The sequence below is a fragment of the Diceros bicornis genome, unplaced genomic scaffold, assembly GCF_020826845.1.
Source record: "Diceros bicornis minor isolate mBicDic1 unplaced genomic scaffold, mDicBic1.mat.cur scaffold_55_ctg1, whole genome shotgun sequence".
In the NCBI taxonomy this organism is placed as follows: Eukaryota; Metazoa; Chordata; class Mammalia; order Perissodactyla; family Rhinocerotidae; genus Diceros; species Diceros bicornis.
Window position 1 is genome coordinate 5,731,027 of NW_026691429.1, and position 25,780 is coordinate 5,756,806.

At 37.8% G+C, this 25,780-nt stretch overlaps 1 long non-coding RNA gene across 2 annotated transcripts in view; it reads right to left on the bottom strand.

Annotated features, from left to right (window-relative positions):
- Positions 1 to 5,052: 5,052 nt before the first annotated feature.
- Positions 5,053 to 25,780, bottom strand: part of LOC131403140 (uncharacterized) — a 49,191-nt gene continuing 28,463 nt past the window's right edge. For both annotated transcript variants that reach the window (XR_009219230.1, XR_009219231.1), the window contains one exon: positions 5,053 to 5,349. This is a non-coding gene — a long non-coding RNA (uncharacterized LOC131403140). The remainder of the gene's footprint in view (positions 5,350 to 25,780) is intronic.

The window sequence follows — 25,780 nt, forward strand, 5'->3', positions numbered from 1 at the left end:
TTTAGGACATAGGGTCGGGAAACAGACCACCTAAATTTTAAAGTTAATCAGACCTAATAGGTGCATGAACTTGGGCAAATGACCTAAACCTTCCAAACCCCAGTTTTTACATTTATAAAATGAAATGGGAATAGACGCTACTATATGTAACTACGTGGGGACTAAATAAGACTATCAATGCAATATATGTAGAACAATGCCTAGTACTTTGTGAGCACCAAATAAATGCAAGTCATTTTGCTGGTAATGGGCCTGGTTTCTAATGTATCACTGTGTATAACAGACTGAACAGAGGAAAAAATGGATGGCAAGAGTAGAGATGAGTTAGGTCCCTATTGTGATAGATCTAGCAATGGATGATGTTAGTTTGGAGCTGAGTGGTAGAGTGGAAATAGAGAAAAATGAACATATTCAAGAAAAATTTGAATTTAACATATGTAAGATTTAGTGATAGATTAGTTTTGTGGAATTAGGGAAGGGAGATGTCAAGGATCATTTCCAATGTTTTAAAATTTATTTTTATTGAGGTATAATTGACATAACATTATTAGTTTCAAGTATACAACGTAATGATTCAATATTGCAAAATGATCACCACAATAAGCCCAGTTAACGTCCATCACCATACATAGTTACAAAATTTCTTTTCTCGTGATAACTTTCAAGATCCACTCTCCTAGCTACTTTCAAATACGCAATACAGTATTATTAACTATAGTCACCACCCTGTACAATACATCCCCATGGCTTATTCATTTTATAACTGGAAATTGTACATTTGGACCCCCTTCACTCATTTAGCCCACCTCCTACCCCCTATCTCAGGCAACCATCAGTCTATCCCAATTTTTTATTTCTGTGATAGGATGAGGGAGGAGAAGGTTTGAAGGGGGCCAGGGCAAAGACCAAGAAGTAGAGTAGAAGATCCTGGAGTTGGTTTAGTACAGGTTGAATTTGATAAGCCTTTGAGTCATCAGAGGATAAATGTCAGGTAGGCAACTGGATATACATTGAAAGTGTAACAGGAAAAAACATCAGCAGTGGAGCTTCATCTCTCATTAATCAGGACCTGCAACTTATACTCCAACAACACTGGTCTTTAAAATGTCCCTTAAGTTTTTTACATCTATGTCTTTTATCATGTTTTTCCCTCTTTCTGGAATGTTCTTACCCAATCTTCTTCATCTGAATGCCAGATTCACATCTTTAAAGTTCAGTTGAGATGAAATCCTCTCCAATAAGCTGTCATAAGCAATTAGTCAACAAACTTGTTTTTATTCCTCCTAATTCACAGCTTCCCTTGAGGTTAGATGCGGCCATGTGACTAAGCTGTGGTCACTAGACTATGTCCCACTTCCAGGCCTAGCCTATAAAAAAAAAAAAAAAGACCTACAGGCCTTCTTGTCCCCTGTTTCCTGCCTGATGCACAGGATCCAGCAGTGGACTCTGAGGCCCTAGGAGATGCCAGAGCCATAGGATGGGAGCATTTAAAACACCAAGTGAGAGGGGCCCCACCAAGTATATCAAATATATAGAAATACACGAGCTAGAGAAAGTCCTACTGTGTTAAACCACAATAGTTTAGAATTATTATGGTAATTAGCCCACCCTTATGTCTTCCTAATTTTCCATGACCATATTGTGGCCCCCTATGTTCACAAAGCCCCATGGCACATTTGTATTATTATACATTCCATATAGGGTTCCACATTGACTTATATGCCTGTGTCTCAGAAACTAGAAGTTTTATGAGGGGAAAGTCCATGTCTTTCTCTTCTTTTTATCCCTAGAGCCTAACATCTTTCCTGAAATAGTTGGCTTGTGGTGAACATTTTTAGAATGAGAAAATGAATGAATTATTCATTTCATTTCGTTCATCCAAAATTTTCATGATGTTTCCCCCAAGACCAAGTTGGTGCCATAACACAAATTAACACCTATGCATTACTAGGGTTTCAATTCCTTAATCATATATTAATTTCTTATTTGTATTTGTCTTCCTTGATTCTGTCTCCTAATATCCAACTCCTCTTGAGTTGTTGGAAAAAAAATTTGAATTCTCTCCCAGTATATATTATTAAATGGATTTTGATATGTTAAAATTTTCTAAGACCATAACTCTTCCTTATGAAATATCTGCATTTCGTTGTTGTCTTTTTTTCTTTCCACATTAACATTCTTGCTTTGTTTCTATTTCAGCCAAAATAATGAGCTTTTGATTCTATCCTTTGGATAAAATTTATCCTCTGCTTTTAGATTTCTAAAAACATTCCAATCAATTTTAAAAAATGAACAACAAATACTTCCGTCATAAGTGCCGGAAACAAAAATTACGCTCTATTTTTCCTTAGCCCTAATGCCTTGCTGTTTTCTAAATTCAGCTTGGCATCTTAAAGTGCCATGAAATAATTAGAGAGACCACAGAAGGCTACTCCTCTCCTTGGCTAGGGAATAAAACCTGTCAGATCACCATATGCTACCCCTACACGTCAATGCAACCTTCTGAAAACTCATAAATTTCCCACTTCAGCGTTTCTAAGCAACCACTTTAATATTTTCAGCCACGAATTGGATGAAAGCCTCAGTGACAGCACACAAAGGAGAATTCACGGAAAGAACCCTAGGAAATGCCATGTGCACGCTCAGACAAAGGGGAAGGGAAAGTGCCTCCTCAAAGGATGTCTACGTGTTGCAGGTGCGTTCTAGGCATCACAATTAACGAGCGTTTTACTGTAACAGCAAATGCTGTAAACATCAATAGTTTTAAAGGAAGCTTAACGCTTAACGCTGAGTTTTTCTCATGTCCTCTTGGCATATTTATCGTTTTAGTACATTTAAGAGTATGAGTGACTTAAACATTTGTGTATAAAAGAATAACGTGGCCCCTAGAAGTAATATTTTTCAGAGATTCAATTTTTATAAGCATTTAAGTTTTGTTTATTTGTTTACTCATGGTGTCAGTATGGTGTAAAAATGTTTGAATTTCATGAAGCAGAAATTTACAATATAATAAGAAAGAACAGACATAGAATATCCAACTTGCAATTTTGTCACAAAGATTTATCAAACATAGAGTCATGCATTTCTCTGAAAGATGTTCAGTAAACCAAGGAAAATTTTGACATGAAGAAACACTGATCAAGGATTGGTGTTTGGGAATCAGAGATGCAGGCAAAGAACATGACATCTAGAATTAGAATCATCTAGATCTGAATTCTAATCCACCACCTACACGCTGTGCAACCCTAGTCTAGGTATTTAAACTCTCTCAGCTCTAAAATGAAGATTATGATACCTATATGGATTGTTGTAATGATTAAATAAAAATAAACATGAAGTCCTGAGCTACTATTAATTAATGGCTATCATTAGTATTTATATATGATTGACCTGTATCATCCCTCCTAATTATCTAACTGTTCTGTGGAGAAAACTGTGTGAAAATATTTTATTCCTCCAGGAAATGAACTCTCTGCCTTTCTGAAAAGGCCACTGTGAAATTCATCAAGCAGCCACAGAGCTTGTCAGGGCGTGTGCTAACCACTTCTTATCCCAGCCCCCTCAGATGGCTGTTTACTTTCTGCTGTCATTTATTGTACTCTAATATATCAAAGGTCTTTGGCCCATCTATTTCCTTTTTCTTTCCCAGACTATCTGGCCACAGCAGTAATCAAACCTAGCCAGTGAGTGAGTAATGAACAGAAATGTCACATATGCAGCAGGACTCTATACACAAGCAATCTCCTTATTCTCTGTCAAAATCCTGCGCCACTGTGGACTGCATGTGTTCCCAGAGGGACAGAGCAATGCCTCTGGTCCTAAGTGCTGTGCCTCTGGCTCCTGTATCATGCCTGCAATTGTTTTATTAGAAGTGTCCTCCAATTGATGTTCGCCTTACTCTATTTATTATCACCCAGAAGCCAAGAGTTTATCCATTCAAGAATGAGGGAATACTTTTATGGGTCTCTAATACAGTTTATATCTAGTTTGTAGCTTTTCTCTGAAAATTTCATAACTCAACTGAATATAGTCTGTGACTAACACCTATGACTTGCATAATGCTTTTGACTTTTCAATATGTTTTCACATGAATTTCATTTGATCCTCAGAACCATCCTGCAAATTAGACTGGACAGGTACTATAATACGACCAGAGAATGTGATTGAAACTTAAATTGACTTACTCAAGGCCACAAAGTGAGTTAAAGTCTGACTTGGGTCTCCTCTGCCAGTGACTGTCTTTTCTAACACATTATTATTATAAATTTTCTTAATAAAATAGTATCTGATCAATAATGGACCGAGATATTTCATAACGTGCCTCGAACATTTGGTATGTTGTGAGTTTTGTTGTATAGATAGTTTCTAATAATTTGACTTTCTTTGTAATCTCAAATTGTATGTAAAGGTGGTAACAAATGGGTTGCAGCAGACAAATGTTAATTTTGATTGTTGTTATGAGAACTATATATCGTTGAAAACAATTGTAATGAATCACATAACCTTACGTCATGTGATATTGTGATTTTTTAATAGAGATATGTATTTAGTCTTCATCCCCATTTCTGGTACAGAGCTCCTAAAACCCTCGGAATTTCCTAAGTGATAAAAGCAATAAAAGTGTCTTGATATTTATAATAAGCCCCTTTCAACCACACCTGAGTTTGGTCTGTCAAATGTTAATGAGGTGACTTTTGGACTGCACCTAAAGATGGAGGCTGGTTGCTAGGGGAACCAACCATGTGATTAGAGGGTTGGAACTGTCAGTCCCACCCCCAGACTTCCGGAGAGGGGAGAGGGGCTGGAGATTGAGTTCAATCACTAATGGCCAGTGATTTAATCAACCATGCCTATGTAATAAAGCCTCCATAAAAACCAAAAGGAGGGGGTTCCGAGAGCTTCCAGGTTGGTGACCACGTGACTGTTTGGCAAGAGTGAAGAGTGTGGAAGCTCCACGTCCTTTCCCCATACCGTGGTCTATGCACCTCTGCCATCTGGTTGTTATAAACTAATAGTCTAATAAGTAAATGTTTCTCTGAGTTCTGTGAGCATTCTAGTGAAGTAATCAAACCCAAGGAGCGGTCACTGGAACCTCCGATCTATAGCCAGTCCGTCAGAAGCACAGGTGACAACCTGGACTTGCAGTTGGCATCTGAAAGGGGCGGGGTGCAGTCTTGTATCACTGAACCCTTAACCTGTGGGATCTGACACCATCTCCAGGTAGATAGTGTCAGAATTGAGTTGAAGTATATGACACCCAGCTGGTGTCCAAGAATTGCTTAGTGGTGTGGAAACCCTCCACACACATTGTAATTGGAGTCAGAATTTTGCATCTACACATTTTAATAGCTGTAAAAAAAAAACAAAAAAAATCTTTCACAATCATCATTGTTTCATTTGGAAAATCATCATAATATTATGAGGAAGGGAAAGCAAGTATTGTTCCCATGATGTGTGTTCAGTAAATCTATGTTGAATGAATGATTGTGAATGAGTGAACTCTTACCCCATGTTTGATGAGGGGGCTGACTGTTATGTAATGGACCTATTTCATCTTGAGACCAATTTTTTTGACTTGGTGTGAAAGATTCTTTTTACTACCCCATGCTTAAACACAGTCAAAATCTAACTCAGGCATTTAACACTGATTTTATTTTAATGACACTGTGCAAGGCTTTGCACAGAGAGAAAGATGTAGGTCTGGTTTTTGTCACCTAAGAACTTATATTCTAACTAGAGTGCATTGAGGCAGGCATATGAGTGCAAAAAACACAGAGGCATAAAAAATATTTAAAACAATGAATTTTTGAGATATATGGATGCCCAGTGGTTCTCTTTAGGGCTAGAAGTAAATATTTTCATATGGAATTCTGAAAAGTTAGAAGACTGATTGTCTATGAATATCCATCAATAGTTAACACAGAAAAGAAGTTGTGGGAAAACTATGGTCTGACCTGGCAGAGGGCAGCTGGCAGATCTCTATGTAATTTGGGAAGAGTTTGAAAGAGGTAAAAACTTGGAGCTACTCAAATAAAACTAGAGAAGTTAGAAGGGAAAAAGTGGAAGAAGCCAGAGTAGGAATAAACTGCTGTGATACTTCTAAAAGAATGGGGTAAGGAGCTTGGTTGACCTTCTCCCCAGAAAAATATCAATTCCACTGGTGAAAATTATAAAAAACAATCACTTAAAGTCTCTGGAAATTGTCACAAGAGTATATAGAAAATGCATAAAAATTCATTCAACAAAAGCTACTCAATATTGGTAAGAACACTGAGAGTCTGTGGAATTTGAGCCAACCTCATTTCATTACCTACCTCCACTCTCCAGCTCCACATTATAAAAGCTCTACCCTAGGGATGGGCAGCCAAGAAGACAGGGCTCCCTCTCCCCCAGATCCTAGGGTCTATGATATCATCCCAGGAGCGGCAACTGCTGGCATTTCTCATCCCTCCCTCAACTCCTCCCTCCCCCAGCCCCCACAGAACCTCTATTCCAAGCAGGTGTGGTAAAGGAGACCCTGGTCCCTCTTCCCCCATCTCATCCCCACTCTGCCCCAGGCGGAGGAGGTGGTGGATACTGGGGCCCATCACCTCTGCCCCAGCACCTGTTAGAGTGGAGATTCAATGCCCAGAAAGGCAAGCCAGGAAGACCAAGAGCTACCACACACACACACTCCGGTGCCTATAGTGGATTACAGATGTCACTTTGGGAAAAGCAGATTTCTGCCCCCAGCTCCGGTATGGTAGCACAGGAATTCTGTCCAGGGAGAAAGGCAGGTCATAAGGGTGAAGAGGTTCTCAGCCCTGCCTGAGGAGAATAACGTTATTTGTAACAGGAAATAGAGAACTCTAAGTGTCAGAAAGACTTTCTGCGTGCACCAGGCTGCACCCACTCAGGGGCAAACACAGCAGGATGTGGGGCAAGCTTGACAGCATTCCCAAATGATACACAGACCCATCAACACAGGGCGAAAGTCTGAATGGCAACAGAGGCTGACAAGTTTGAATTTTACTGGAACCCTCTCATCCTGGAAAACCGTCATGGTTAAAGAAATCCCCCACTCCTTGTGTTCTGGAAATAAGTTACTGCAAAGGAACACCCTTTCCCATATGACTTAGATAAGACTCACATATGTCCCCCTCATTGACCTATGACAAGACCAGACCAAATTCCCATTCTTTGCCTCTTAAATATTTGCTGAACTGCTTGTCCCCACTGATCAATCTGAACAAAGTACTTGTTAACCAAACTTTGGTTAAGTTTCTCTCCTTCCTGCAGACCCCTGAACTTTGACCTACCCTCATTCTGAGCCAGCATACAACTTCTCCTAAACAGCCCCTCCTGAAAATAGGCTGACATCAAGATAAAATATTCGTTGATCCGCTATCCCATCACTCCACCCTTTCATTCCCCTTACCCACATCAAGTTCTTTCTAGCCTTGTTTACTCCTCCCTGTAAAAGAAAAACTCCTTTTGCCTAATGCTTGTTGCTAAAGTTGTTGCATCCTCCCTGTTACAATAGTCCCTTTCCTCCACTTTGCAATAATCTCTTCAATAAAGTCTCTCCTTACCTAAATCTGGATACCTTTATGGTGGTGCTTAAACACAACTTCTGACTAAACACGGAGTGAACAATACTCTCATCCAGGGTTGACACCTAAGAAGCCAGGATTTAAAATAATATCACAGTCATCCTGGAAGTCTGGAAGATTGTGTGACGCCCAGGCTGTGCTTTCCTGTGAGAAATCAGAGACTAAAGCTCAGAGAAATCAGAGAATAGTACCAGGCTGAAGAGGGGACAGAAAAGACATAGAAACTCCCTGAACTGATATAGCAGCCTTCAAGCACACATGTATACCAACAGTAAAGGATAAAAATCTAACTAAATAAGGAAGCTTAAGCAAAACTTTAATCAGTTAATTGTTATGCCAAACCAGAGGGTTCTCCTAGGTAGCTCGGATAAGAGAAAAACAAAAAGCAAAAGAATAGTCTTAGCAGGGATGTCAGAGGTTGCACATGGCAAGGGAAAAAGACATTACAGAATTTAGGTCAAGTCACTCAGCATATAAACAAATGACCAAGCAAAAGCAATAACTCCTTGGGAAGGTCAGTATCCAGAATTACTGCAATATACTATCTGAAATGTCTAGTTTTCAATAAAATCTGACAAGATATGCAAGGAAACAGGAAAGTGTGACCCATACTCAGGGGAAAAAAAGCAGGCAATAGAAATTGCCTTTGAAGAAGTCCAGATGGTAGACTTAGCAGACAAAGATTTTAAATGACCTATTATAAATATATAGAGAGAGTTTAGGGAAACCATGCTTAAAGAATGAAAAAGATATATAATGATAATGTATCATCATATAGAGAATATCAATGAAGAGACAAAAATTATTTTAAAAAACAAAAAAATTCTGGAGTTGAAAAGTACAGTAACTGAAATGAAAACTATTAAAGGGGCTCAAAAGCAGATTTGAACTGGTGGAAGAAACAACAAACTTGAAGAGAGATCAATAGAGATTATACAATCTGAAGAACAGAGAGTAAAAACAATGAAGAAAAATTAACACAGCTTCAGAGACATGTGGGATACAATTAAATACACTAACATATATCTAATGGGAATACCAAAAAAAAAAAAAGAGGAGAGAAAGAAAGGGACAGAAATAAAATTTGAAGAAATAATGGCTGAAAACTTCCCTAATTTGATGGAAAACGTTGCTTTACACATTCAAAAAAACAAAATTAATTCCAACTGGATAAATTCAAAGAGATCCATGGTTGAAGTGTTGAAAGATAAAGAGAAAATCTGGAAAGCAACAAGAGGAAAATGACTCATCTCGTACAAAGGAATCCCAATAAGGTTAATATCTGGCTTCTCATCAGAAACAGTGGAGAACCGAAGGCAATAGGATCACATTTTCAAAGTGCAGGAAGTGTCAACCAAGAATCTTATATCCAGTAAAATTATCATTAAAAAATGAGGGTGAAATAAAGGTATTCCCAAGTAAACAAAAACTGAGAGAATCTGTTTCTAGGACATCTTCTTTACAAGAAATACTAAATGAAGTTCTTCAAGCTGAAAGAAATTGGCACAAGACAGTAATTTGAATCAACACACATTAAAAAAAAAATGTGTCAGTAAAGGTAATTATGTAGGTAATTACAAAAGACAATGTAATTGTATATTTCTTCACCTTTGTCCTTTAGACTAATTTAAGAAGTCTCATAAATCGATGCATATAAAATTGAATAGACTTTTAAACATGTCGTTCGAAGAATAACGTCCCCTTTCCCAAGATGTCCACATCATGATCCCTAAAACCTGTGAATATGTTACCTGACCTGGAGAAAGGGATTTTGCAAGTGTGATTAAGATGAAGGATTTGGAGACAGGAAGATTATCCTGGATTATCCAATGGGCCCAGCCTAATTATATGAGCCCTTAAAAGTAGAGACCCTTTCCCAGTTGAGGTCCATTAGAAGGAATGTGGAAAGAAAGTCTAAGGAATGCGATGTAAAAAAAAAAAAAAAATGCGAAAGTCTAAGAAGAAAATATTTACTTCTAGCCCTAAAGAGAACCACTGGGCATTCATATATCTCAAAAATTCATTGTTTTAAATATTTTTTATGCCTCTGTATGCTAACGCTGCTTTCAAAGATGGAGGAAGGGAACCATGAGAAAATGTGGGCATTCTCTAGGATCTGGAAAAGGCAAGGCAACTTATTCTGACCTAAAGCCTACAGAAAGGAACACTGCCCTGCCTATGGCTTGATTTTAGATCAATGAGACATGTCTCAAACTTCTTACATAAAGAACTGTGAGATAAAAATTTATTTTGTTTTAAGCCACTAAGTTCATGGTAATAAGTTATGACAGCAACAGATAACCATTACAAGTGGTGAAATCTAGCTAGTAATTTTTAAACTACCCGAAAAGAAAAGACTCAGGTAGAACTCAGTTAGACTGAGTGAAACTAGACTCAGCTTCATTCATGTATTCTTTCAAACATCCAAAGAAAATTCATATAAGTCCTTCTCAAACTCTTCCAAAAAATCAAGTAAAGGCAACACTTCGCAATTCATTCTATGAGCCAGTATTACCCTGATACCAAAATGAGACAAAAATATCACAAGAAAATGTAACTACAGACCAATATCTCTTATGAATACAGATGGAAAAGTCCTCAAGAAAATACTAGCAAACCAAATTCTGCAACATATAAAAATTATATTATACACTATGACCAAGTGCGACTTGTCAGGAATGCAAGGGTGGTTCAACATAAAATCATTCACATTAATAGGAAAAAGGGAAAAGCCACATGATCATGTCAATTGAAGTAGAAAGAACATTTGACAAAATCCAACACCTTTTCATGATACACACACTCAACAAACTAAGAATAGAAGAGAACTTCTTCAATCTAAAAAAGGGCATCTATATGAAACTCACAGTTAACATCATACTTAATGGTGAAAGTCTCAATACTTTTTCCCTAAGGTCAGGAACAAAACCAAGTTGTCTGCTCTTGCTACTTCTATTAAAAATTGTCCTGTAAGTTTTAGAAAGAGAAATTAAGCAAGAAAAATAAATAAAGCTCATCCATATTGGACTGGAAGAATTACAGCTACCTCTATTTTCAAATTATATATATATTCTAAAGAGTCCATTAAAAAACTACTAGAGAGGACGTCAGGAACATGGTGGAGTCAGCTGTTCCCTGTGTCTCTCCCCTTTGAACTACAACTAAAAGGACATTCATCAACCATTGGAGGATACCCACACAGCACACCAGGGTGCCTGAGAGACCCAAGCAGCTGTACATCTGAAGGTGGATGGACTATCCCCCCAGGAGGTGATGAAGATAGGTGAGCACCCTCTGGACTCCAGGCAGCCCAGTGCACGTGTGTGACTACTTTCCTGGCTGGAGCAATCATAGCACTGCTGTGGCCCCAAGGGTGGGAGCATGCCTCAGCATGACTGTGGAAACAGGTGATGGCAGCCCTGGGCCCCCCATGTGATCACTTCCTCATGTAGAGGGGGAGCCCTCAGGGCCATGCAGTCCACAGAGAGCAGCACAGGCTTGCACCCAGTGGGGAAGCCCCACCCACCAAGCACAAAGACCAGTGCTACCAGGAGCAGAGGGCGGCTGAGCTGCTACTGAGGAGAACAAGCTCCCAGTTGCCATGAACACCCCTAGTATTGCTGCAGTTCCAAAGGGGGGAAAAGTGTCTCAGCAGGATTGTGAGAACAAGTGGCAATGGCCCTGAGCCCAGTGTGATCACTCGTTCATCTAGTGAGAAAAACCACAACCCCACCATGGTCCCAGGGAGGGGCTTCGGCTCGGTCCCAGAGGGGAGGTCCCACCCACGAAGCACAATGGTTGGTGCCACCTAGGTGTAGAGGGTGGCTGAGATCCCAGTCCGGGTGAACAAACTCCCAGCTGCCGTGAACACCCATGGTACTGCTGCAGCCCCAAAGGGGGAAGCGTGTCTCGATGTGACTGTTGGAGCTGGCGGCAGTAGCCCTGAGCCCCCATGTGATCACTCTCTCATCTGGTGGAAGAATCTACAATCCCACCTGGTCCCAGGGAGTGGCCTTGGCTCAGTCGTGGAGGGGAAGTCTCGCCCACCAAGCACAATGGCTGGTGTGACCTAGGAGCAGAGGGCGAGGGAGGCTGAGATCCCAATCTGGGCAAACAAGCTCCCAGCTGCTGTGAACACCCATAGTACCGCTGTGGCCCTGAAGCAGGGAGCACAGCTCTGTGAGTCTATGGGAGCAAGCGGCAGAAGCCCTGAGCCCCCCATGTGACTACTTCTCCATTTGGTGGGAGATCCCACAGGGCCACTGTGATCCCAAGGAGTGACCCAGGCTCAGACAGCCACACCTGACAGGGATCGCAGCAGTGGGCTCAGACTACACAGCTCCTGCACCCCCTCAAGTGGCAGCAGGTGGAACCTGCATCCAGAAACTATCACTATGCATCAGCACAAATCCACTCCATCAAATGGTTTAAAGAAATATATCAATACTCCTGACCAGAAGGAAAAAGACAAACACCCAGAAATCCCACCCTGAGGGCATGGAAATCTATGATCTAAATGACAAAGAATTCAAGACAGCCATCCTAAGATAACTCAACGAGCTACAAGACAATTCTGAAAGACAGTTCAATGAAATCAGGAACCAAATTACTGAAGAGAGGGAATTCTTCACAAAAGAGATTAAAACTATAGAGAAAAACCAAACAGAACTGTTAGAGATGAAAAACAAAATGGATGAGATAAAGAAAAGTCTGGAGTCCTTAAACAATGGGGCTGATAATATGGAGGACAGAATTAGCAATCTGGAGGCTAGGAAGACAGAAATGCTTCAGATGGAGGAGGAGAGAACATAGACTAAAAAGAAATGAAGACATTCTCCAAGAAATATTTGACTCAATTAGGAAATGCAACATAAGGATTATAGGTATTCGAGAGGGAGAAGAGAGGGAAAAAGGAGCAGAGAGCTTGTTCAAAGAAATAACAACTGAGAACTTCCCAAACCTGGAGACGGAGCTGGAATTACACGTAAAAGAAGCCAACAGGACTCCTAAGTACACCAATGTAAAAAGACCTTCTCCAAGACATATGTTAGTAAAGCTGGCAAAAGTCAACAATAAAGAAAAAATATTAAGGGCAGCAAGGCAGAAGAGAATAACCTATAAAGGAAGCCCTATGAGGCTTTCAGCAGATTTTTCAACAGAAAGCTTGCAGGCGAGGAGAAAGTGGAATGATATATTCAAAATTTTGAAAGACAAAAACTTTCAGCCAAGAATACTATATCCAGTGAAAATATCCTTCAGATATGATGGAGAAATAAAAACTTTGCCAGATAAACAAAAGCTGAGGGAGTTCATTGCCACAAGACCCGCCCCACCCCACAAGTTTGATCAAGAAAGCCCTCGTACCTGAAAAGAAAAGAAGAAAGGGTTTACAAAGCCTTGAGCAAGCAGATAAATAGGCAGACAAAATCCAAAATTGCAACTCTCTATCAGAACAGATTAGCAAACACTTAATTATAACTCTAAAGATAAAGGAAAACAAAACATCAAAAATAAATATTATCACTTCATTTTAACCACAAATTCACAACACATAATGGAATAAGTTGTGACAACAACAACTTAGAAAGGGAAGAGGAAAGGGACGAAACCTACTTAGACTAAGGAAACAAGAGGCTATCAGGGAATGGACTATCTCATCTACGAGATCTTTTACACAAACTGTATGGTAACCACTAAACAAAAAATCAGAACAAAGACACAAATGATAAATAAAGAGAAAACCATCATAGACAGCCACCAAACTCAATTAGCAGTCCAAAATTCATGGGATGAGAAACAAGGAAAATACATAACAACTGAAAAACAAGAGATAAAATGGCAGCATTAAGCCCTCATATATCAATAATCACTCTAAATGTAAATGGATTGAATTCCCCTATCAAAAGACACAGTGGCTGGATGGATTGAAAAACCAGACCCAACAATTTGCTGCCTCCAGGAAACACATCTCAGCTCTAAAGACAAATACAGGCTCAGAGTAAAGGAATGGAAGATGATACTCCAAGCTAATGGCAAACAAAAGAAAGCAGGTGTGGCCATACTTATAACAGACAAAGTAGACTTCAAGATAAAAAAGGTAATGAGAGACAAAGAAGGGAAGTATATAATGATAAAAGGAACACTCCACCAAGAAGACATAACACTTGTAAATATATATGCACCCAACACAGGAACACCAAAGTACACAAAGCAGCTATTAACAAACCTAAAAGTAAATATCAACAACAACACAATAATAGTAGCGGACCTTAACACCCACATACATCAATGTATAGATCATCCAGATGGAAAGTCAATAAGGAAATAGTGGACTTAAATGAAAAACTAAACCAGATGGACTTAACAGATATATATAGAGCACTCCATCCAAAAAGAACAGATTACATATTCTTCTCAAGCACATGGAACATTCTCAAGGATAGACCATATCTTGGGAAACAAGTCAAACCTCTATAAATTTAAGAAGATTGAAATCATAACAGGCATCTTTCCTGACCATAATGCTATGAAACTATAAATCAACTATAAGAAAAAAGCTGGGAAAGTGACAGAGATGTGGAGACTAAACAACATGCTACTGAACAACCAATGGATCATTGAAGAAATTAAAGGAGAAATCAAAGAATATCTGGTGACAAATGAAAATGAAAATACACCATACCAATTCATATGGAATGCAGCAAAAGTGGTCCTGAGAGGGAAATTCATAGCAATACAGGCCCACCTTAGCAAACAAGAAAAATCCCAAAAAAGCAATCCCCAACTACACCTAACAGAATTAGGAAAAGAAGAACAAACAAAGCCCATAGTCAGCAGAAGGAGGGAAATAATAAAAATTAGAGCAGAAATAAACAAAATTGAAACCAAAAAAAACAGGAGAAAGGATCAATGAAACTAAGAGCTGGTTCTTTGAGAAGATAAACAAAATTGACAAACCCTTAGCTAGACTCACCAAGAAAAAAAGAGAGAAGGCTCAAATAAATAAAATTAGAAATGAAAGAGAAGAAATCACAATCACCACAGAAATACAAAGGATTATAAGAGAATACTATGAAAAACTATAGAAAAACTATATTCCAACAAAGTGGACAATCTAGAAGAAATGGATAAATTCTTAGACTCATATAGCCTCCCAAAACTGAATCAAGAAGAGATAGAGAACCTGAATAGACCAATCGCAAGTAAAGAGATTGAAACAGTGATCAAAAATCTCCCAAAAAATAAAAGTCCAGGACCAGATGGCTTCTTTGGAGAATTTTACCAAGTATTCAAAGAAGATTTAATACCTATCCTTCTCAAACTATTCCAAAAAATAGAGGAAGATGGAACATTTCCTAACACATTCTACAAGGCCAACATCACCCTGATACCAAAGCCAGACAAGGACAATACACAGAAGGCAAATTACAGGCCAATACCACTGATGAACATAGATGCAAAAATACTCCACAAAATATTGGCAAACCGAATACAGCAATACATTAGAAAGATCATACACCACGATCAAGTGGGATTTGTACCAGGGACACAGGGATGGTTCAACATCTGCAAATCAATCAATGTGATATACCACATTAACAAAATGAGGAATAAAAACCACATGATCATCTCAATAGATGCAAAAAAAGCATTTGAAAAGATCCAACATCCATTTACGATACAAACTCTCAACAAAATGGGTATAGAAAGTACCTCAACATGATAAAGGCCATATGTGAAAAACCCACAGCCAACATCATACACAATGGGGAAAAACTGAAAGCCATCTCTCTGAGAACAGGAAAAAGATAAGAGTGCCCACTCTCGCCACTGTTATTCAACATAGTGTTGGAAGTTCTGGCCAGAGCAATTAGGCAAGAAAAAGGAATAAAAGGAATCCAAATAGGCGATGAAGAAGTGAAACTCTCACTGTTTGCAGATGACATGATTTTATATAGAGAAAACCCTAAAGAATCCATTAGAAAACTATTAGAAATAATCAACAACTACAGCAAAGTCGCAGGGTACAAAATCAACTTACAAAAATCAGTTGCATTTCTATACTCTAATGATGAACTAACAGAAAGAGAACTCAAGAATACAATCCCATTTACAATCGCAACAAAAAGGATAAAATATCTAGGAATAAATTTAACCAAGGAGGTGAAAGACCTATACAATGAAAACTTTATAGTTTTATAAATAATTTTATAAAACTATTATATAAAATTATAAAATAGTTTTATAAATAATGTCTATAAAACTTTATAGTCATTATTGAAAGAAATCAATGGTGACATAAAGAAATGGAAAGATATTCCATGCACATGGATTGGAAGAATAAACATAGTTAAAATGTCCATACTACCTAAAGCAATCTACAGATTCAATGCAATCCTAATCAGAATCTCAATGACATTCTTCATAGAAATAGTACAAAGAATCCTAAAATTCGTATGGGGCAAGAAAAGACCCCGAATAGCTAAAGCAAATCTGAGAAAAAAGAACAAAGCTGGAGGCATCACAATCCCTGACTTCAAAACATACTACAAAGCGATAGTAATCAAAACAGCATGGTACTGGTACAAAAACAGACACACATATCAATGGAACAGAATTGAAACCCCAGAAATAAAATTCACATCTATGGCAGCTAATCTTTGACAAAATAGCAAAGAACGTACAATGGAGAAAAGAAATTCTCTTCAATAAATGATGCTGGGAAAACTGGACAGCCACTTGCAAAAGAATGAAAGTAGACCGTCTGCTTTCGCCATACACAAAAATTAACTCAAAATGGATCAAAGACCTGAAAGTGAGACCTGAAACTATAAAACTCTTGGAAGAAACTGTAGGCAGTACACTATTCATCATTGGTCATAAAGGGATCTTCTTGAATTCCGCGTCTACTCGGACAAGGGAAACAAAAGAAAAAATAAAACAAGTGGGACTTCATCAGACTAAAGAGCTTCTGCAAGGCAAACAAAACCAGAATCAAAATGAAAAGACAACATACCAACTGGGAGAAAATATTTGCAAACCATATATCCGATAAGGGGTTAATCTCCATAATATGTAAAGAACTCACACATCTGAACAACAAAAAAACAAATAACCTGATCAAAAAATAGGCAGAGGATATGAACAGACATTTTTCCAAGGAAGATATACAGATGGCCAATAGGCATATGAAAAGATGTTCAACATCACTAATCATCAGGAAAATGCAAACTACACTAAGACATCACCTTACACCCATGAGAATGGCTATAATCATCAAGACAAAAAATAACAAATGTTGGAGAGCATGTGGAAAAAAGGGAACCCTCATTCACTGCTGGTGGGAATGCAAAGTGGTGCGGCCTCTATGGAAAACAGTATGGAGATTCATCAAAAAATTAAAAAGAGAAATACCTTATGATCCAGCTATCCCACGTCTGAGTATTTATCCAAAAAACTTGAAATCAACAATCCAAAAAGACTTATGCACCCCTATGTTCATTGCAGCATTATAGCCAAGACGTGGATGCACCCCAAGTGTCCCTTGAGTAATGACTGAATAAAGAAGATGTGGTATATATATATACCATGGAATACTACTCAGCCATAAAAAAAGACAAAATCATCCCATTTGCAACAACATGGATGGACCTAGAGGGTATTATGTTAAGTGAAATAAGCCAGACAGAGAAAGACAAACACTGTATGACCTGTCACATATGTGGAATATGATAACACACGGACAGAGAGAACAGTTTGGTGGTTACCAGGGGAAAAGGAGTTGGCGGGTGGGCACAAAGGGTGAAGGGGTGCCTTTATATGGTGACTGACAAATAATAATGTGCAACTGGAATCTCACAATGTTATAAACTATTATGACATCAACAAAAAATTAAAAAAAAAATAAAGTAGGCTTTAAAAAAAAAGTCACAACAACAAAAAAACTACTAGAACTATTGAACAAATTCATCAAGATTGCAGGATACAAGATCAATATACAAAATTTAATTGTATTTCTCTACACTAACAAAGAGCATTCCTAAAATAAAATTTAAGTAAACAATTCATTTAAAATAGCAACAAAAAAGAATAAAATATTTAGGTATAAATCTAACAAAATAAGTACAAAACCTGTATACTGAAAACTACAAAACATTGGTGAGAAAAATTAAGAATATCTAAATAAATGGAAAGACATCCCATGTTTATGGATGAGAAAACTTGTTATTGTTATGATGGCCATACTCCCCAAATTAATCTACTGATTCAAAGCAATCCCTATTAAAATCCCAGCTGATGTCTTTGCAAATTTATTTGGAAAAGAAAAGGACCCAGTACAGACAAAACAATACAGAAAAATAATCATAAAGTTGAAAGACTTAGACTTTCCAATATCAGAACTTATGGCAAAGCTACATTAATCAATACAGTGTGGTCTGGGCATAAAGACGGATGTATAGATCTGGAATAGAATTGAGTCCAGAAATAAACCCTTGAATTTATCATCAATTAATTTTTGAAACGGGTATGAAGACAATTCAATGGGGAAAGAATAGTCTTTTCAACAAATGGTACTGGAACAACATGATAGTCACATGCAAAAGAGTGAAATTGAACCTATTAAAATTAATAAAGGGAAACTTCATTTAAAATGGAATCAGGAAGCCCTGTAGGGGGAGTTCTCACACACACACCTTCCATTGCAGCTTACTTTACAATTTGGGGCAGGAAGTGCAACCACTTTACTACTCCAGAAGGAAGAGGGAAGATTTTCTCCCTGCCCAGGAACAGCCCAGCCAATGAGAAGCCATCACCACCCTGAACTCTTACCTTCCTTCAATGAACTTTCATTTAGAACAGCCCCTCCCACCTCCCACCTTTAATCTATAAAGGCAAGCTCTCCTGCTTTGTTCTCTGGACTTGCTTATGGTTCACCATAGTTTGCATTTCCTGAACTGCAATTCCTCTGCTATTCCTGAATAAACTCTTTTTGCTGGTAAAATAACTTGCTAACTTATTTTAAAGTTGACAGACCTCTACCTCACACCATATACAAAGTTACTCCAACTGGATCATAGACCTCAATGCAAAAGAAAGCAAAATCTAAAAACTCTCAGAAGAAGACACTAGAGTAAATCTTCATGAGCTTGGGTCAAGCAAGCTTTCTTAGATATAACACCTGAAGCACAGATGGCAAAAATAGATAAATAAAACCACATCAAAATTAAAATCTAAACTTCTTTGCTGCAAATGATACCATCAAGAAATAAAAAGATATCCCACAGAATGGGAGAAAATATTTGCAAATCATATATCTGATAAGAGACTTACATACAGAATATATAAAGTTTATACAATTCAATAATAAAAAGACAAATAATACAATTAAAAATGGGTAAAGAATTTGAATAGACATCTAAAAAAGTATACAAATGGCTAACACACATATGAAAAGATCATAAATGTTATTAATGGTCAGAGAAATACAAATCAAAACCACAATGAGATATTACTTCATGCTGACTAGGATGGATGTAATATAAAAGACTGACAATAACAAATGTTGATGAGGAAGTGGAGAAATTGAAACCCTCATGCATTGTTGGGTGAGAATGTAAAATGGTACCCCTACTGCGGAAAACAGTTGGTGGTTTCTTAAAAAGTTAACCATAGAGTTACCAAATGACCCAGCTATTCCACTCCTAGATGTATACCCAAGAGAAATGAAGACATATGTCCACCCAAAAACCTGTTCATGAATTTTCACAATAGCGTTATTCATAACAGCCAAAGTCTGAAAACAACCCAAATGTCCATCATGATGAATAGATTAAAAAAAGATGTTATATACACGTAATGGAATATTATTCAATGATAAGAAGCAATGAAAGACTGACACATGTTACAACATGGATGAACCTTGAAAACATTAGGCTAAGTGAAAGAAGTCAATCACAAAAGACCAAACATTGTATGACTCCACATATATGAAATGTTCAGAATATGCAAATCTGAGGAGACAAAAGAGTAGTGGTTGCTTAGGGCTTGAGGTATGGGCAGCATAAAAAATTAATTACTAAGGGAGTTTCTTTTAGGGGAGACAAAAATATTTTAAAATTAGTTGTGGTTTAGTCAGAATCCTGTGATTAAAAAACAGTGAGGGGGCCGGCCTGGTGGTGTCGTGGTTAAGTTCGCGCACTCCGCTGTGACGGCCTGGGGTGTGCGGGTTCAGATCCCGGGCATGCACTTACACACTGCTCAGCAAGCCATGCTGCAGCGGCGTCCCACATACAAAATAGAGGAAGATGGGCACAGATGCTAGCTCAGGACAAATCTTCCTCAATAAAAAGAGGAAGATTGGCAACAGATGTTAGCTCAGGGCTAATCTTCCTCACCAAAAAGAAAAGAAAAAAAAAACACATTTAATTACACACTTTACACGGGTGAATTGGATAGTATACAAATTACATCTCAAAGCTATTTTTAAACAGAATAAGCTGCTGCTTCCAGAACTGGTTAAGGATCTTTGAGTAAAAGAGAGAGAGATCAACTCTGTCTAAACTAAGCAAAAAAAAATGTTGGAAAAAATTGGGGCATTTTACTGAAACGAAGAATAGAATGCATAACCAAGGCTTCACTGAGCAACCACAGCACCCCTGAACTCGTTTATGGACTCCACCTACGTTCATGCACAGCATAACGACGTTTCAGTCAATGAGGGACATACACGATGGCGGTCCCATAAGATGAGTACCACATAGCCTAGGTGTGTAGTAGGCTACACCATCTAGGGTTGTGTAAGTACACTCTACGATGTTTGCACAACGAAATCGCCTAATGACGCACTTCTCAGAACATATCCCAGTTGTTAATTAGCACATGACTGTATTTAAAAGAGAAAACAACTTGTCTAGGACAGCGTTGTCTTGAGTTTGCTGTCATATGTAGCTGAACCTAGCTCTAAGTAAACATGCATTTTATTAAATGAAGAAAACTCACTTCTCTTTTTAGCTTGCTAAGGGTTTTATCAGGAATAATTGTTAAATTTTACAAAATGCTTCTTACATATGGTTTTCTTTATTACCTTAACTTAGTGAATTTCTTAACGACTGTATTCTTGTCAAATCTGAATCCGTTGTTTATTTCTTCTTACTCTTCCTCATTGCGAAGCTTCCTCCTATTATTTCTATGATACCCTTGTTATGAGTTTATTTTCCTGGAACTTTATCTACCGGAATTTTTTGAGTCCTGCAATAAGGTCCAATCTTCCAGAGAGGATTTTCATTCGCCTCTGTCAACTAAAAAGCCAGGGCTACTTTACAATAAATTCTGAAGTTTGGGGTATTCAGCCATCCACTTTTTTTGAAATCCAGATCTATAGGCACATTAGGGACAGCTTACATTTAGATCTGCTTAGGGAAAAATATTCCCCCCTCCACCTACAACCAATGGTTGTAAATGGCATGTTTCACTGACGGTGTTAAAAAACAAAATTTAACCGAGTAAATTTGAAGCTCTAATTGGCTTTACTAAATGATTCATGGAACAAGCACTGTCCCATCTAGCAAGTAAAAGTGTGCTGCAAGGAGTTGTACAAAATGGAAGGTTTTTATAGGCAAAGGGAGGGTGAGGTAAGGAAGTTATTAGCAAAAGAAAAGAAAGGATTGTTTCAGGCCAGGACATCTTTTGAGAGGAAGGGAACAGTGGGAGTTTTATCACACAGATTACCTCACTAGTGCTGATCAGAAAATTTCAGATTGACTACTTAAAATCACATTCTTGGGAGATGTTTAAAACTGAAATTATATCTTGGTTTGCTGTCCTGGAGGCAAATTACTCCATTTTGGGCCTGTTATTTCTTTTCTAACAACAGCGTGAAATTTTTTATTTGTTTATTTATATATGAATATTTGTTTAGCTTTTCTATTTCATTAAGTTGACTTTATGCAGAAGTTTCCAATCTAATGGCTTATTGTGTTTGAGCCCTAGGCTTTGTCTTCTGTTCCTCGCAGAATAAAGACCCATTTGAAATGAAGCTCTGGGCGAACAGATATCGAGAGGCTTCTGTGTTCACTTACCCACCAGGATTTGTTCTGATCTCTTTTTGGTCTTCAGAATTTTCCACATTTTTTTGCCTTCTCCTCTGCTATGTTTGTAAAACGTGCTTTTAATGTTTATCCAACACCTTAAGAGATTTGTTCTTGCCCACTTTCTATTCATTTCCTAGACAATATAAATATTTTTCACTGGTTTTTGAACTTTATATAAAGCTCAACATTGTGATTGTAAGAATTCTGTTGCTGGTGGAGGTGTAGTTCATCCAGTTTCGTGGCTGTATAATAGTCCAATGTACAATTATATAAAAACATTTATTTTTTATATTGCACATGAATATTTTGATGTCGAGAGTTGTAGAGTATTTCAAAAAAAAGGTTGCTATGAAAAATTTTTTACACATATATCCTCCAGCATATGTGCATGCATTTCCTAAGTGGATATTCATAGGAGTTGAATTTTTAGATGTGTGTACATCTTCTGTGTTGGCAGATTGCTTACTGACGTGGATGTACCAATTTCTATTCCCACCAGCAGTGAATGAGAGTTTCTGTTGCTCCACATTTTCACCAGCATTTGATTGTGTCACAGATTTTTTAACGTTGCTAATTTGGGGGGTGTGTAATAATATCTCGTTATCGCTCTAACTGGCGTTCCCTGATTGGTAATGTGGTTGAGTATCTTTTCTTCCATTGTCTCCTCTGCTTTTTTTTCTTCTGTTAATTGCATGTTTCAGTATCTTGCCCATTTTTCTATTGGATTATCTGAGGTTTTTTTTTTCAACACAGGTTTTCTTTATCTCTTAAAACTCACTAGGAAGGACACAAACTAGGCTGGGTTGGAAAGTTTTCTTTTCCTCTAGATATGTATTAGCTGACACTTCTAGGAAATATGCACAAAGGGAAAAATAAGGAGCTATCTGAGGAGCACAAACAGGAAAATTCTCAAGGAAAAAGAAAATATTAAAATTACGATGTAAAGAAGATAGATGAAGAAGTGTTATCACGTATCTGGCAGCTCACATGGAAAGAAAAAAATAAAAGAAGAGGAGAGGAAATCATGATTAAGACTCCCCTAGAATTAAAAAAGGAAAAAGATGATGTAAGCCTACGGAATGAAAGTTTTCCTCACAAAACAAATAGGATAGATAAGGGAAAAAAAAATACAGTTTTTTAAGATCAGAAGCAAAGAGACAGCAAAAGAAATCAAAAGAAACAAATTATCTATAAAGGAACACAAATTGACTCTGGATACAAGATGACAATGGGGCGATATTCTCAAAGTGCTGAAGGAAAAAATATTTGAACCTAAAATTCTAACGTCCATTTAAACTTTCTTTAGATGCGAAAACAAGATAAAGTGGGTCTTCAGACACACTAGACCCAATTTAAAAATGGTTTTCACGAAAAAAGTCAAAAGAATCCAGGAGGAAATACTATGGAATCTCTTATCATGGTGATATAGTTATTCATATTAAGTAAATTTAAGAGGCATTCATCAATAAGGAGAACAAAAATATAGATCTTTAAAGCATAGATGCATATCTGTGACTATATGTTAAATACATTAGACTGGCTGCCCATGGTGGAGGGAGGGGTCGGTGTAAGAATGGGAATGCAGAATGAAGAGGAAAAAAATACACAAAAATAAATAAAACAAGAACCAAGTTGCGTACACTGTTGAGGCTGATGTGCCATGATTTGTGTACCTGCAGTCCCCCCCCCACCAAAAAACTGAAGCAAAAATGTTACAATAGAACCACAAACAGCAAACAAGGAGACTTTGAATTACACAGTTATAGTTAGAGAATTTGTCACATTATTTTCAGAAACAGATGAAGCTGAACCCAAAATAGGGAAAGACAGAAAAGACTTAACTAAATCAAGAATTATGAGTTAATAGATATAAACATGCATATAAACAATGCATGTTTTCCAAGCATTCAAAACCACCACAAAAATTTTGACTATATTGAAATTAACATTTCAGTTCAATAAAGAATGCCATATACAAAGTTAACCGTTCCAGACAGGAAATGGCATTTCGAATGTCTATGCCCAACAATTAATTAATATCAGGAACATAAAAGGTTCTGCTGGTAATATACAACAAACCGAAAATCTAACAGAAAAATGAGCAAAGGCCATAAATAGCCAACAAACAATAAAAGGAAATTCAAATGACTTAAAAACAGGAAAAGATGTACTCGGCCTCACAGATAATTAGAGAATAATTGAAACAATGGCATAGCACTTTCACCCTTAAGTTTGGCGAGAATATTATTGTTAAGTAATTCCAAAGATTATCAGATGTGGGAAAGCAGAATCCTTCATGCTCTGTTGAGAGGAGGCCAAACTGGTGAGCCATCTGAAGAGCACTGTGAAGCATTTCAGGGAAAGTATGTAGGCATGCGCACAATGAGTCAATAAGCCCCCCCTGAGTATATGAGTCAGAGAAACTATAAACAGATTCATTAGGGTACAGGTATGAGGCTGTTCCTCTCTGCACTGTTTAAGGTAAATGGGAGCTGAAGCAACTAAGGTGAACTTCACTTGGGAAACGGGAAAGTCAAAGATGATAGATATATAAAGTAGAAAATCATACAGGAGTCACAAGCAATGTAATACACACACACACGCGCACACACGCAGACAGACACCATTAGGGATATAATTCAAAATGCAGAACCGTAGCCTGCTCTCACCTGCTTCTGGTCTATCTCTCTCAATCCCCTCCTCTCAAAACTACTAGATCGGTTGGTCTAGAATTTCAGTTCTTGATTATTATGGGTTTTTTTTTTTCTTTTTTTTAGAGTGGGGTTAATCACGAAAAAATTGTTCATCTTTTTTACTTACCTTTATTTTCCATATTTCCTTTGGATCTTGTGGCAAAAAGAGGTTGTATAGATCAAAGTTACAAATGATGAGATTCTGGACTAAGAAAGTGGTATTGTAAGGACTAAAACCCCTCTCTGGCTGGTCATGGAATTTCAGGGTCGCTGGAGTATCAGAAATGAAACATTTCAAAGGATTATCAGTTCAGCATTATTTGACGCCTGTTCTGCCCAAACTAGCACATCATGAGGAGCAGCACAGATTGCTACCCTACACAGAAAATGAACAGAGCCATTCTCATGACCACCCCCATTCTTAGGTAAAACTAATCTTGCCCCACCCAGTATTGCCATAAAATACCAGGACCAGCTGCTTCTCATAACCAATGCTTCTTAGCATAGAACTTTTTTTTTTTTTATTAATGTTTTAATGGTTTCTAACATTGTGAAATTTTGGGTTGTACATTTTTGTTTGTCCATCACCACATATATGACTCCCTTCACCCCTTGTGCCCACCCCCCACCCCCACTGCCCTCGTAACCACAGTCCAGTTTTCTCTGTCCATGTGTTGGTTTATATTCCACATATGAGTGAGATCATGCAGTGTTTGTCTTTCTCTTTCTGCCTTATTTCACTTAACATAATACGCTCCAGGCCCATCCATGTTGTTGCAAATGGGACGATTTTGTCTTTTTTTATGGCTGAGTAGTATTCCATTGTATATATATATACCACATTTTCTTAATCCAATAGTCAGTCGAGGGACACTTAGGTTGCTTCCACTTCTTGGCTATGGTGAATAATGCTGCAATGAACATAGGGGTGCATAAGCCTCTTTGGATTGTTGATTTCAGGTGCGTTGGATAGATTCCCAGTAGTGGGATGGCTGGATCATAGGGCATCTCTATTTTTAATTCTTTGAGGAATCTCCATACCGTTTTCCATAGAGGCTGCACCAATTTGCATTCCCACCAGCTGTGTATGAGGGTTCCTGTTTCTCCACATCCTCTCCAACATTTGTTGTTTTTTGTCTTGGTGATGATAGCCATTCTAACGGGCGTGAGGTGGTATCTTAGTGTTGTTTTGATTTGCATTTCCCTGATGATTAGTGATGTTGAGCATCTTTTCATGTTCCTGTTGGCCATCTGTATATCTTCCTTGGAGAAGTGTCTGTTCATTTCCTCTGCCCATTTTTTGATCGGGTTGTTTGTTTTTTTGTTGTTCAATTGTGTGAGTTCTTTATATATAGCATAGAACTTTTTAATGTGTGTCATTATGTAGTAGTAATCCTTTCAGAGC